A 13,239-nucleotide genomic window follows, 5' to 3' on the forward strand; every position below is an offset into this window, starting at 1 on the left:
CCGAACGGGTAGGACAATGACTTAAAATTCTCATTAAAAAGTATAATGATTATTATAAAGTAACTAAATGTTTTATAAATTCCCAATCTTAGTTACTTTAGGAAAATGTGAATAAGGTGCTAACCCATGAAATTACACTTTGCACTTTGATTAAGTTGTTAGTGGAGCGTGTGTGGTTTACCGGCACACTAACTTGGACTTAACAAGGTAGGCAAAGGGTGACTTAAGGTTTTTCATAGGTCGGTGGAGCGCGTGTGGTTTACCGGCACATCGATTAAGTGAAAAACATTACGGGTACCAAGTAATTTGCATGGTTAATTCACACCTTGTTTTGTGATCCTCGGTATCCCAGTCACAAAACATGAAGGGCACACTCGAGATTGAAACATGCCATTGAAAAGTTCAATGAATCTCAAAAGAATCTAGGAGTTTCTAAAAACCAAATAAAACCTAATAATTTATATATTTTGTTTTCATGGTGGAAATTGGTGAATCGTCATTCACCTACCTTTCAAATATGTTTTAGCTTAGATTACGGCATCCCTCTTCTAAGTTATAATATATTGTGATTGGATCCTAGCCTTAATATTACATTTGGGTGTTTTATTAAGAACTATCTTTATATCTAAACTAAACTTGTCTTTTTTTCTTTTCAGATGTCTTCCAATAACAATGCTTCTGGCTCAAACCCTACTAGCTCCTTCTCTCTCATGAACCTTTATGGGAGAGTCATATTTGACGGATCCAACTTTACTGATTGGATTAGAAACATCAGGATGGTCACTCGATACGAGAACAAAGAATATGTTATCGAAAAGGAGCTTAAGGTACCCGAGCCGACTGCTACTCCTGAGGAGTTTGCTGAATATGAGGCACATGAAAGAGATGCTACCAAAGTGGCATGCATCATGATGGCCACTATGACAGTCGAGCTCCAAAAGTCCTATGAGGACTACTATCCTTTTGAGATGCAACAGGATTTGATGGACCGCTACCATCAGAGTGCTCGTCAAGAGCGATATGAAATCATCTCCTCCATGATAACAACCCGAATGAAAGATGGTGAACCCATCACGGGCTACATGCAGAAAATGCAGAGGTATGTGGACCGTTTGATGAAGCTGAATGTGAACTTCCCAGAGGAGTTAGCAATAGATATCATTTTGCACTCCTTACCATCGTGTTATGATCAATTCCGCATGACATACCACATGAACAAGAAAGAAGTCACCCTCAGCAAACTTCAAGGACTCCTAAAGACCGCAGACTCAGGTCTTAAAGGTAAGTCAGTTGTTACCACTCCTACTCATACTCCAAACTCCGCACCTGTCCTGGCAATCGGGAAAGGTAGAGGGAAGAAGAGGAAGAACCCTTCGAAGGGTACCAAGGGTAAGACCCTTGATGGCTCCTCTTCAAGCAGAACCAAGAAAGGTTTCGTCACTCCTCCTGCTGACCCAAAAGAGTCTGAATGCTTCTATTGCCATGAAAAGGCACACTGGAAACAGAACTTTCCGAAGTACCAACAAGATTTGCAGGATGGGAAAGTGAAACCCAACCATGCAGGTATTTACACTATATTATCTAATAACTCACCTTATTCTAACTCTTGGGTCCTTGATACCGGTTGTGGTATTCATATTTGTTCTGATTTGCTGGGACTAAGAAGAAGTGCGAATGTGGAGCATGGAAATATAAACTTGATCATGGGGAATAGAAAAGTTTCACCTGTCACCAAGATTGGAGTTTATACTTTGTTGCTAAGTAGTGGGTTTACTTTAGATTTGAATAAATGTTGTTATTCGCCTGAAATGGCAAGAAATGTTATTTCCTTTCATGCTTTGTACAAACAAGGTTTTACCTTTTCTTTTGATAATGAAGTTGGTGGAATAAATGCTTTCTTTAATAATGTGTTTTATTTTAAAGCATTACCTTGTGATGGTGTGTATGAAGCTGTGTCTGTTGTAGATAATTTAGGAAATAATGTGTGGTGTATTGATTCTACTAATGATAATAACTTGGATAAAGCATCATTATGGCATTGTCGTCTTGGACATGTAAGCAAGAAACGCATAGGCCAACTCCAAAAGGATGGAGTCTTGGAGTCATTTGACCTAAAGTCAGATGATAGTTGTGAATCATGTTTACTTGGAAAAATGACAAAGTCACCCTTCACAGGTTCATGTGCTAGGGGTGAAGGTTTGTTGGATCTAGTGCACACGGATGTGTGTGGACCCTTCAAAACTGCCACAAGGGATGCTAATCGTTATTATATGACTTTTACAGATGATTATAGTAGATATGGATATGTCTACTTAATCAAGCATAAGTCAGAGACTTTCGATAGGTTTAAAGAGTTTAAACAGGAAGTAGAGAATCAATTGGGCAGGAACATTAAGATGCTTCGATCCGATCGCGGTGGTGAGTATATTAGTACAGAGTTCCTCGACTATCTTAGGGAATGTGGGGTTGTCTCACAATTGACACCTCCCAGGACACCACAGTTGAATGATGTAGCTGAGAGGCGTAATCGAACCTTGTTGGACATGGTTCGTTCCATGATGAGTCGAGCTATGCTACCAATCTCATTCTGGGGGTATGCTTTAGAGACTGCCGCCCATATCCTTAATCTGGTCCCTACAAAGAAGGTTGCCAAAACACCTCACGAGATGTGGACTGGAAAAGTTCCTAGTCTAGCCCACATCAAGATTTGGGGTTGCGAAGCTTTCGTGAGACGCGAGACTCACGACAAGCTCGAACCTCGAAGTGAGAGGTGTATTTTCATCGGCTACCCACAGAAATCCTTTGGTTACCTCTTCTACAGACCCAGTGAGAATGTGGTCTTTGTAGCAAGAAAGGGTGTCTTTCGAGAAAGAGATTTCATAAGTCAAGGAAACAGTGGGAGGCAAATTGACCTTGAAGAAATTCAAGAGTCAAGTGGTGAAGGTACCTCTAAGGCGTTCCACAAGGGTTAGGAATGCACCTGAGCACTACTATGGTTTCCATATTACTGCAGAAGGTGAGACACTTATCAGTGATGAGACACTGGTAAGTCTAGATGAACCTAACAACTATGCGGAAGCCATGGCAGGCCCCGAGTCTGCCAAATGGAAAGAGGCAATGGACAGCGAGATACAGTCCATGTATGACAATCAAGTCTGGAACTTGGTTGACAATGTACCAGGTCGTAAGACAGTAGGGTGCAAATGGATCTTCAAGAAGAAGACCGACATGGATGGTAATGTACACACTTATAAGGCACAACTTGTGGCAAAGGGCTTTTCTCAAACTCCAGGAGTTGATTATGATGAGACCTTTTCACCAGTAGCCAAGATTAAGTCTATTAGGGTGTTGTTAGCCATTGCTGCATTTCATGACTATGAAATATGGCAAATGGATGTCAAAACCGCTTTCCTCAATGGAAAGTTGGCTGAGGATGTTTACATGAATCAGCCAGAGGGTTTTGTCAGCACAGAGTACCCTAATAAAGTGTGTAAGCTTGAGAAATCCATTTATGGATTAAAGCAAGCACCTCGGAGATGGAATCTTTGCTTTGATGAGAAAGTCAAAGAGTTTGGCTTTTCAAGGAGTGAAGATGAATCTTGTGTATATGTCAAGGCTAGTGGGAGTATAGTTAGCTTTTTGGTATTGTATGTGGATGACATACTACTCATAGGAAATGACATCCCAACCTTGCAGGAAGTGAATTCCTGGCTTGGGAAGTGTTTCGCTATGAAGGACCTAGGAGAAGCTGCCTATATTCTAGGGATAAGGATTCTGAGAGACCGGAGTAAAAGACTAATTGGACTTAGTCAGAGTACATACTTGGATAAAGTGCTGAAGAGATTCAGCATGCAAGATTCCAAGAAAGGAGAGTTACCCATCCAGAGTAACGCTAGATTGAGTAAGACTCAGAGCCCGAGTACCGAGGTTGAGATAGCAGAAATGAGTCGAGTACCTTATGCTTCTGCAGTAGGCTCGATCATGTATGCTATGACCTGCACTCGTCCTGATGTAGCCTTTGCTTTGAGCATGGTTAGCAGGTTTCAGGGGAACCCTGGTAAGGTTCACTGGATGGCGGTAAAGAACATTCTCAAGTACCTGCGGAGGACTAAGGACTGGGTCCTTACCCTTGGTGGGAGTGATGACTTGAGAGTTGTAGGGTATAGTGATGCTAGTTTCCAGACTGATAGGGATAATTTCCGCTCTCAGTCGGGCTGGGTCTTTACCTTAAACGGAGGAGCAATTTCTTGGAAAAGTTCCAAGCAGGAGACAGTGGATGATTCAACTTGCGAATCAGAGTATATAGCGGCAAGCGAGGCAGCAAAGGAGGCGATATGGCTAAAGAACTTCATTGAAGACCTTGGAGTTGTACCAGCTATAAAGGAGCCCATAGAGATTTTTTGTGATAGTGAAAGTGTTGTTGCCTTAGCAAAGGAACCGAGGGATCACGAGAGATCCAGACATATTGACAGAAAATATCATTTTATCAGACATCGAATAGAAGAAGGACTCCTCGTGGCAAAGAGGGTATCATCGGATGATAACCCGGCAGATCCCCTCACGAAGGGACTGGGTAGGGTTAAGCATCTCCAACATGCAAGGAGCATAGGGCTGAAGGATGATATTAGCTTTAGTATTTAGATAGTTTTGAAATTTGTAAAGTGTAATTGACGTTTGATGATGAATAAAAGTTGTGTTTATTTATGATTAAAGTGTTGCTATCTTTTGTCAATCGTTTACTATTATTTCTTTTGCATGTTTTGACTTCCAGAATATTTATGTTGTGTTTTACATATTATTCAAATCATCCATAGTCGGTCATATGTTGGAAGTAGATATGAATTAAGACTGTCATGAGTTGGTTGTAGAGGTCTAAGATGTTGGACATGGCCTCAACACTCATGAGTGCTCATAAGTTCTGAGTATCAGATTCAACCCACGCTTGCTGGTATAACTTCATGGAATTTATCTCAAGTGATCGCAAGACGGTAATATCATATAAGTCTTCAAACCTAGAGATATGTCTTGTTGTCTATGATTTGGTTATACATTAATCATGCGAAAACGCATTGGTAATTCGATGTTATAAAACGTGTGTTTGTGTATGATTTAACAAGTAATAGAACAAGCATATGAGTCGAAGTTTATATGTTCCTTCTTGGATTAGAAGCGATATCTGGGCCCCTAGATGATTTTGTTTTGACCTATGTACCGGGCCCGGTCAGAACTAAGTTGATGTGTTCAATTAAGTTCTATGTCAAACAAATCGGAAATCGGGAAACAAACTGTTGGACAAAAGTAAGACATTGTTCCATGTATTTGTCCGGCTGATATCTAGAACAGAGGATTATATGATCACTTATCTGAAATGGCGTATCGTCATCTTCTCAGTTCCGAGAAACCTTGAAAAGAGCTACGATTGCTGATCAGTTCCTGAAGTCATACTTGCAGTTATAGTTATTAGACTTATCCAAGTGGGAGACTGTTGGATAAGGTGTCTAAGTCCATAACTATTTCTGGTATGTACTTGACCCGACCCGACATGGTCCATTTGGGTTGCATGGTATCATGCATTTGGATAGACAAAATGAGAGAAATAACACTTGTGGTTTATTAATATATTATAAGTTCTAATATATTAATAGTATTATTTAATTAATATTGATCAAGAATTAATTTGGAATTAATTAAGTGATCAAAAGATGACTAATTAAATATATGGGTTGATTATGTAAATCATCCATAACTTGTATAGTAAGCTAAAAGGCTCCATGGATTATCAAGTTGGGTTAAACCCATTGGATGCTCCATGGAGGCTCCGTGGGAGTTACAAACCCATGGGTCATGGAAATGAAGAGTCATGTCACATTAGGGTTTACATGGTGTAACCCTAGATGTGACACACTATATAAGGAACATGATACTCACCAAAATGGGTTACACTAAGAACAAGTGAGGGCAAGCCGATTTTTACAAGTGTTATACATTCTCTAAAGTTATTCCAAAGCATTTGGTGTTGTGTGAAACATTTGAGGCATCACACTTGGGGTGCTAGGCTCTCAAGGTTTTCAAGGAATCATAACAACTACAAGGTATGTAATTCTAGCCATCTTTTATGATTAAAGTTCCCCATGTATGCTAGATAGGATTATGAACCTTGGAAAAAGTATTTTGCATGTATTTTAGACAAACATAGATCCAAGGTTTTCTAGGGTTGCATGTACACTTAGGAGTGTTAGAATGCTCAAAACCCATCAAAGATTACATAGTAATTTGGTTTTAAAAAATGACTAAATTGGGTAGATTTTCAATTTTTGAGTATTTGAATTACATGTGATTCACATGTAAATTACATATAAATCACATCTGATTCACATGTGAATCACATATAATTCACATTTGAATCGCATGTAATTCACATGTCAATCACATATAAATTACATATGATTCACATATAAATTATAAGTGAATCACATATGAATTACATGTGATTCACATTGTGAATCACATATGACTTATGCCTATGTATTTTTTTAAAAAGTATTGTGAATTTCACATTTGAATCTTAAAAGATTTTCACATGTGAATATCACATTATATAATCACATATGAATCTTACATAATATAATCACATGTGAATCTTACATGATATATACATATGCATTTTTGTGAGTGTTCTTGCATTAATCATTTTTTTTAAAGTTTTCTTATAGATTTGGAAGAATTTGTGGAAAATATTGAAGATGTGAAAAGTGATAAATTAAAGAAAATATGAAAAATCTTGACACGAAGACATAAAAAAACTATGAAAATTTGTAGCATTTTTTGTTTTTTTTAATTTTTTTGTATTGAATAAAATACTTGTACTATAATGTTTATAGATAATAAATAAAAATGAGTTTTTTTATGATTACTTACGAATATTATAGTATAAGAAATATGTATAGATGCACTAGAAAAAATATGCATATATGCACCTAAAAGTTGATTTTTTGGTTAAAAAAGTATAGTTTTTTTTAGAAAAAACATCATAAATGGTCCCTGTGGTTTCCCAAAATCTGAAGTTTAATACCCGTGGTTTAGAAACGTCATAGTTGGTCCCTCTGCTTTCAAAACTTTTGACAGTTGGTCCTTATCCCTCACACCGTTGGAACCCTACTGTTAACTCTTATTTCATTAAAATAATATAAGGGCAAAATCGTCTTTTCACGTGTGCCCTCTTCTTTATTGAGGGAAATGATTATGCTACTGTCTTCTTCACGTCAACTCCCAAACACTCTTCATCTCCCAAGAGTACAGTGAGTTCATCTTCAGCAAATCACTCTCATCCAAGACACAAAATTGGGGGGGTTTACATAGCACTAAAGGACAATGGTTCTCTCAATATGGTGTTTACGTGAAAAAATGCGTGCTTGAAGGACTTGCAATCGAGATACGGTAAGATTTTTCAAAAAAAAAAAAACTTCAGTTTTTGTTTTCCTTGAATGTATTCATGAAGATAAATCATCTTCTTTATCCTGTCTATTTTTGTGTTTGCAGAGGGATATGACAACTATTTCACGTTGAAGATACATTATAGTCGTGTCTTCACCAAGTCACCTGGAAGGAAATACGTCGATGGTATTGTACCATACGTAGATGACGTTGACACTGATTTATTTTTAGTCCATGAACTCGATGACATGGTTCGAGAATTAGGGTACAAAGGTGAACAAACCCTTTACTACCATTTCTGTATCCCTGAATTTCCATTAGACTACGGGTTATTGCCTTTAGGTAATGACCAAGATGTACTTAAATTGGTTTCGTATGTCCCTAAACACAGACTTGTAAAGGTGTATATTGAAATTGGTCAGAATAGGGTACCTACTTATTTTAAGTCTCCTTCTAAAGTTGTTATTAAGGAATTGGAACCTGAGAGTGTGTCACCTGAACCTAATAGAAAAAAACCTTGTAGAAGATAAGTAGGATCGTGTAGTAAAAAGCTTGATTTAAACCACCTGTCCAACCATGTTGTTGACCAGTCACAGGTAATAGATATGGATGAAAGTCAGGATCATTCAAAGACTATTGTTCCATATGTTATGTCACAAGTTAGCCAACAAAGTAATGTCATTGATGTGAATGAAGGAGTGATCATGGGCCACATAGAAGAAGTGTGTAAAGGTAATTTAGTCAATCATGCAGAGGAACCAATTTATGAAGATATTGGTGGAGAACAAAGTGTAAGACTTGATGAATTTGAAGCATTTACAGAGGATTATTCAAATTATGCTGACTTTGATGCTGAGTACAGTGTACCAAATGGTGAAGACAATCAACTAGAAATGGAAATTCTTGAGGTCATGTTAAGTGATGATAGTGGAGATGCTTTCTATAGTCAAAATGGAGATGGTTCTGATTATAGTGGAGATGATTCTGATGATAGTGACTACATTGTACATGGGTCTAATTTGCAGTTTGATGTGGATGTAGACATGAGGGAATTCCAAAGTGTTGTGGATGTAGATGAACATGGAATTTTAAACAAGCAAACTGAAAATGTAGGTAATGACAAAGTTCATGAAGAGTTGGAAGTTATTCAAAGTGATGATTATCAGTATGCAGGATTTTATGAAGATGAAAGGACAAAAATTCTTAAGGAGTTGAGTAGGTCAACTCCATGCTCACATGGGGAGATCCATTTAAAGCCATATAGGGTGGGGCAGTGTTTCAAAACAAAGAAGGAAGTTGTGGATTACATGCATTCACATGTTGTAAATACAAGGAGGTCCCTATACTTAGCAAAAAATGATAAAATCAGGATAAGGGTCAAATGTGGAGGTGTTGTGGGCCAATCTACTGAAACAGTTGACTGTGGTGGGCCATCAATGTGACATCCCCATTTTCACGGCCATAAAATGCCAATTTTGTTTATGCTTTATAAAAATCACAGTACTTCTTTTAATAAAAATGTTGCGGAATTTGTTCCCAGTAAAACATGATAAATACGTTATCAAAGCATTTCCGAAGAAATGTATTTTTATTCATTTTAAAACATTTGGGATGTCATTGTCAATACAGAAACATAAGCATAAACAAAATTTACATTCATTTACACTAGTGATCTACACCTCTTTAATCTCTCAGTGTAATGTAACTTCGTTACGGCACCTGTGATTCAAATAAGCTTGAGTGGGTCAGGATGGGAAACCTGGTGAGTACATAGGGTTTTCAACCCACAATAATATAATTATTATGTTTAAACATCAAACAATAAACCCAATTACCCATCCCCATTTTTTTCTTTACTCTTAAGGATCTGCCCTAAAAATTATCTATTCCTCGTTCATTCATTCCTAAGGATCATCCTAAGGAATCGACACGAAATCCATCATTGCCAGGGTTTACTCAACAGGCACTAAGTCGCATAGTCGCCAGGGTTTAGGCACTAAGTCTCATAGTCGCTAGGGTTTATACAACAGGTACTACGTCGCATAGTCACCAGGGTTTAGGCACTAAGTCTCATAGTCGCCAGGGTTTATACAATAGGCATGTAACATCCCAAAAATCATGACCAAAAATTTCTTTTTAAAACATTACTAAATCATAGTATCAAATCATTTCAAACATACTAAAGGGTTATATATATAACAAATCAGAGTATCTTTTCAAAACACTTGTTCATTTTATCAGAGTAAACATCCCAGGCTAAACTTCTTTGCTGTGTGTGTGTGCCATGCGATCACCCCGAGCTCTTCCCTCCGCTATCGGAAGTACCTGAATCCAAAATTGAAAACCGTAAGCACGAAGCTTAGTGAGTTCCCCAACCTACCACATACCACATACTGGGCCTTGCCCACTGCATCGGGCCCTGCCAGACATCGGACCGAAGTCCGGACTAACTTGGGCCCTGCCCGGCATCAGGCCCCGCTCGATATACAGATCTGTTCTCTTAGGCCCCGCCTGTCTCTGGGCCTTGCCCGCTACTAACAAATACAAGCATATAACATAACACATATCATAAAGCTAAACATACTCTACTGTACTACTGATGTGAGGCCTCGCCTATCTTGGGCTCCGCCCCTGTCCTTCTACTGGTGAGCCATGGAACCCCATCCACGCTCCTGCTGATAGTGAGATACAGGCCCCCGCCCACACTCACTCCTTTCCTATCTCGGGCCTCGCCCCTGCTCTGCTACTAATGAGATATGGAACCCCGTCCATACTCTGCTAATGGTGAGATACGGGACCTCGCCCACCCTCACCTCCCTACCAGGCACATACAAGTATCACACAGACAACAAGTATAATCTATCATGCAAACCATTCACTCAGCACCCGCCCGACATCGGACCTTGGTCCAGAATATCATACTAGGATACAGTGCCTAGGGCTAACCCCCAGGTCTTCCTACTCATCACTACATGGGCCGACATTGTGGCCGTAGACCCATTCACACAAAGGGAAACTCATCTCATACTGCTGAAACTGCTGATAACCCTCTGGCAGCTATGCAACAACTCTCCGAACTGCTGCTCCTCTAGCTCCCCGAGCTACCAATACCAAATAATAGTAACACTTAGCCTAACTGTCCTCAAGGAGTCAACTAAGTCAACTCTGGTCAAAGTCCTTCTCAAGGTCAAAGTCCTGGTCAAAGTCAACCTTCCAGTTGACTCGACTCGTCGAGTTGTTCTGCCAACTCGCCGAGTCCATGCTCCTCAAATCCCAAAACAACCCCGACTCCATTCGTCGAGTCTAGCGAGAACTCGACGAGTTCTCCTTCATCTAACACTTCGGGACTATCTTCAACCGACTCGCCGAGTTCATCCTTGAACGCGTCGAGTTCATCATTATCGTATGAATATCTAGGCCATGACTCGCCGAGTTGTATGAACAACTCGTCGAGTTCATCTTCCTAACTAAGAAGATTGTCTTGGACTCGCCGAGTTCCTCTTCGAACTCGTCGAGTACTATGATCTTCATGTCCATTACGAACCCAGTCTGGTTGAATCCTTTACTAACTCCACTCACTTATCCGAATCATAAACAGAAGGGTTTGGGTTTGCGACCTGACTCGCCAAGTCCATGAACTGACTCGCCGAGTCCACCTTGTGACATCTCTATTCTGTCGATTACAGTCCATTGCAACACCTTCAACCCATAGATCTGGACTTCTAATGCTAGCATTGCACGTAAATTTGCTAACTTTACGTGCATGCAAGGTATTATGAGGCTAGAACACTTAATCCAAGCTACAAAGAAGGCCTAGGTCATGAAATGAAGCCATGACTGGGTAAAGCTGCCCCCTCAGAGCTTCTAAAGCTCAGAAATGCTTAGATCTTAAGTCCTTTTCGTCCTCAATGGATCAATGTTCGGATTGACCTTGGAAATGGTCCAAATGTGACAAAATCTATGCTAGAAAGGGGATCTAGATGATTAACAATCAAGCTATAAGCTTTTTACCTATAAATGGTCTGAAATGCTACCCCAACTCTGGATCTGTAGCTTCTTCTTGCACCACCAAGGTCCTTCTTCCTTCTCCAAGCTTCAATTCACTCTCAAGGCAAGAACTAGCTCAACAATGGAGTTGGGTGGCTAGGGTTTCGAGTTCTGGACAATAGGGGCCGCAAATGATCCCTAGGGAAGAGAATAAGATGCTTAAATAGGGTACCAAGTCCCGGAATTAGGGTTTCCAAACCCAGACCAGACTCGCCGAGTCCACTCGCCGACTCGCCGAGTCGGTCACTTAATCTTTGACACGGAACCCGCTCCGACTCGTCGAGTTCTTCCCTAGACTCGACGAGTTGACCCCTTTGACTTAGGGTTTCCTTTCCTTTCTTGGTCTTTCTGATTATGGGTGTTACAAGGCACTACGTCGCATAGTCGCCAGGGCTTAGGCACTAAGTCTCATAGTCGCCAGGGTCTAGGCACTAAGTCTCATAGTCGCCAATGTTTACTTATATCCTCTTTCATCCCTCTTCGTTCATTTACCCATGTTTTACCCAACACATTCGTAGATATAAAATACATATACAGTTTAAATCATTTAAAACATGTATAAAATTGTTCATCCAGCATAGATAACAAGTATATAGATAATATGCACACATAGCACGTAATTTATATAAAATACTTCATATCTATGTGTAAGATGAAAGTAACTATGCACTCACTTGTTAAAGTGACGACTCGAAATTCGAGCAGCGCTTCGCTTCTTAACAATATGATTTCCTTCGACGAAACCTAGTATTATTACCACTAGATTTTAGTCTAATCTTTATTGAGACTAACTATTAGTCTAGATTCATCATTAACTCAAAGTCTACTTCATGATCTATCAAGGAACAACGAGGTAGGATCATATCGGAGGTAGGGTCCGTTTGGTATACGAAGTATACTGTTTGGAAATCCCACTTTAAACACCTCACTAAATCACAACCTATATATCATTCCCGTAAGTAGATCACAGTATAACGACTTTGAATCACTGATAAATCTTATTTATAGGTTCGTAATAACGATATTATATTTATATATAAGCTATATTTAAAGTATGGTAGGCGTATCTCACTTACAACGGGTTTTTTCTCAAAACCGGGCTTCGCTGGAGCAACGTTCCTGAGCCGAAAGGCTCTTTTCTCGGAGCCTGTGGGAGCCTCGGGGCTTCCTTCGGGTGCTAGGGGGTTTTCCTAGGCTTTAGGGGGGGTTTGGGGGGTTAGAGAGAGAGAAAGTGAAGTTGGAAGGTGTGAGAAGAATGCTTCACCCGGCACCTCTATTTATAGGCACCCTGGCAGCTCAACTCGTGGAGTAGGGGGAGCTACTCGTCGAGTTCATGGCCAGGTGTCACCATCTGGTGGCTAGCCTTGGGGAGAAAGCAAAGGCCAGAATTTCGCCACGTCACCCGATTTCGTACAGCTCATTCCCGACTTAGAAAAATCATAACTCTCGCATACGACCTCCGTTTTTGACGTTCTTTATATCCACGCGTAGGTAAAGACAATATCTACAACTTTCATTTTGACTCCGTCGGCTAATTCTCGACCGATTTTAAATTTAACAGTACGAGGAGATTATACTGTTAAATATCCGCGTAAAATTCATAACTTCTACATACGGACTCCGTTTTCATCTGTCTTTTTACCGTTGAGTTCCTATTAATGAGATCTTAAATTCTCATTTAGGTTGATTAGGCCAAAAACCACTCGATCTAAAATTCGAGTTTCGGGCTGTGCACTGCTAAGCCAAATCTTAGAAAAA

The sequence above is a fragment of the Lactuca virosa genome, chromosome 8, assembly GCF_052849685.1.
Source record: "Lactuca virosa cultivar CGN04683 chromosome 8, Lactuca_virosa_CGN04683_v6, whole genome shotgun sequence".
Lineage (NCBI taxonomy): Eukaryota > Viridiplantae > Streptophyta > Magnoliopsida > Asterales > Asteraceae > Lactuca > Lactuca virosa.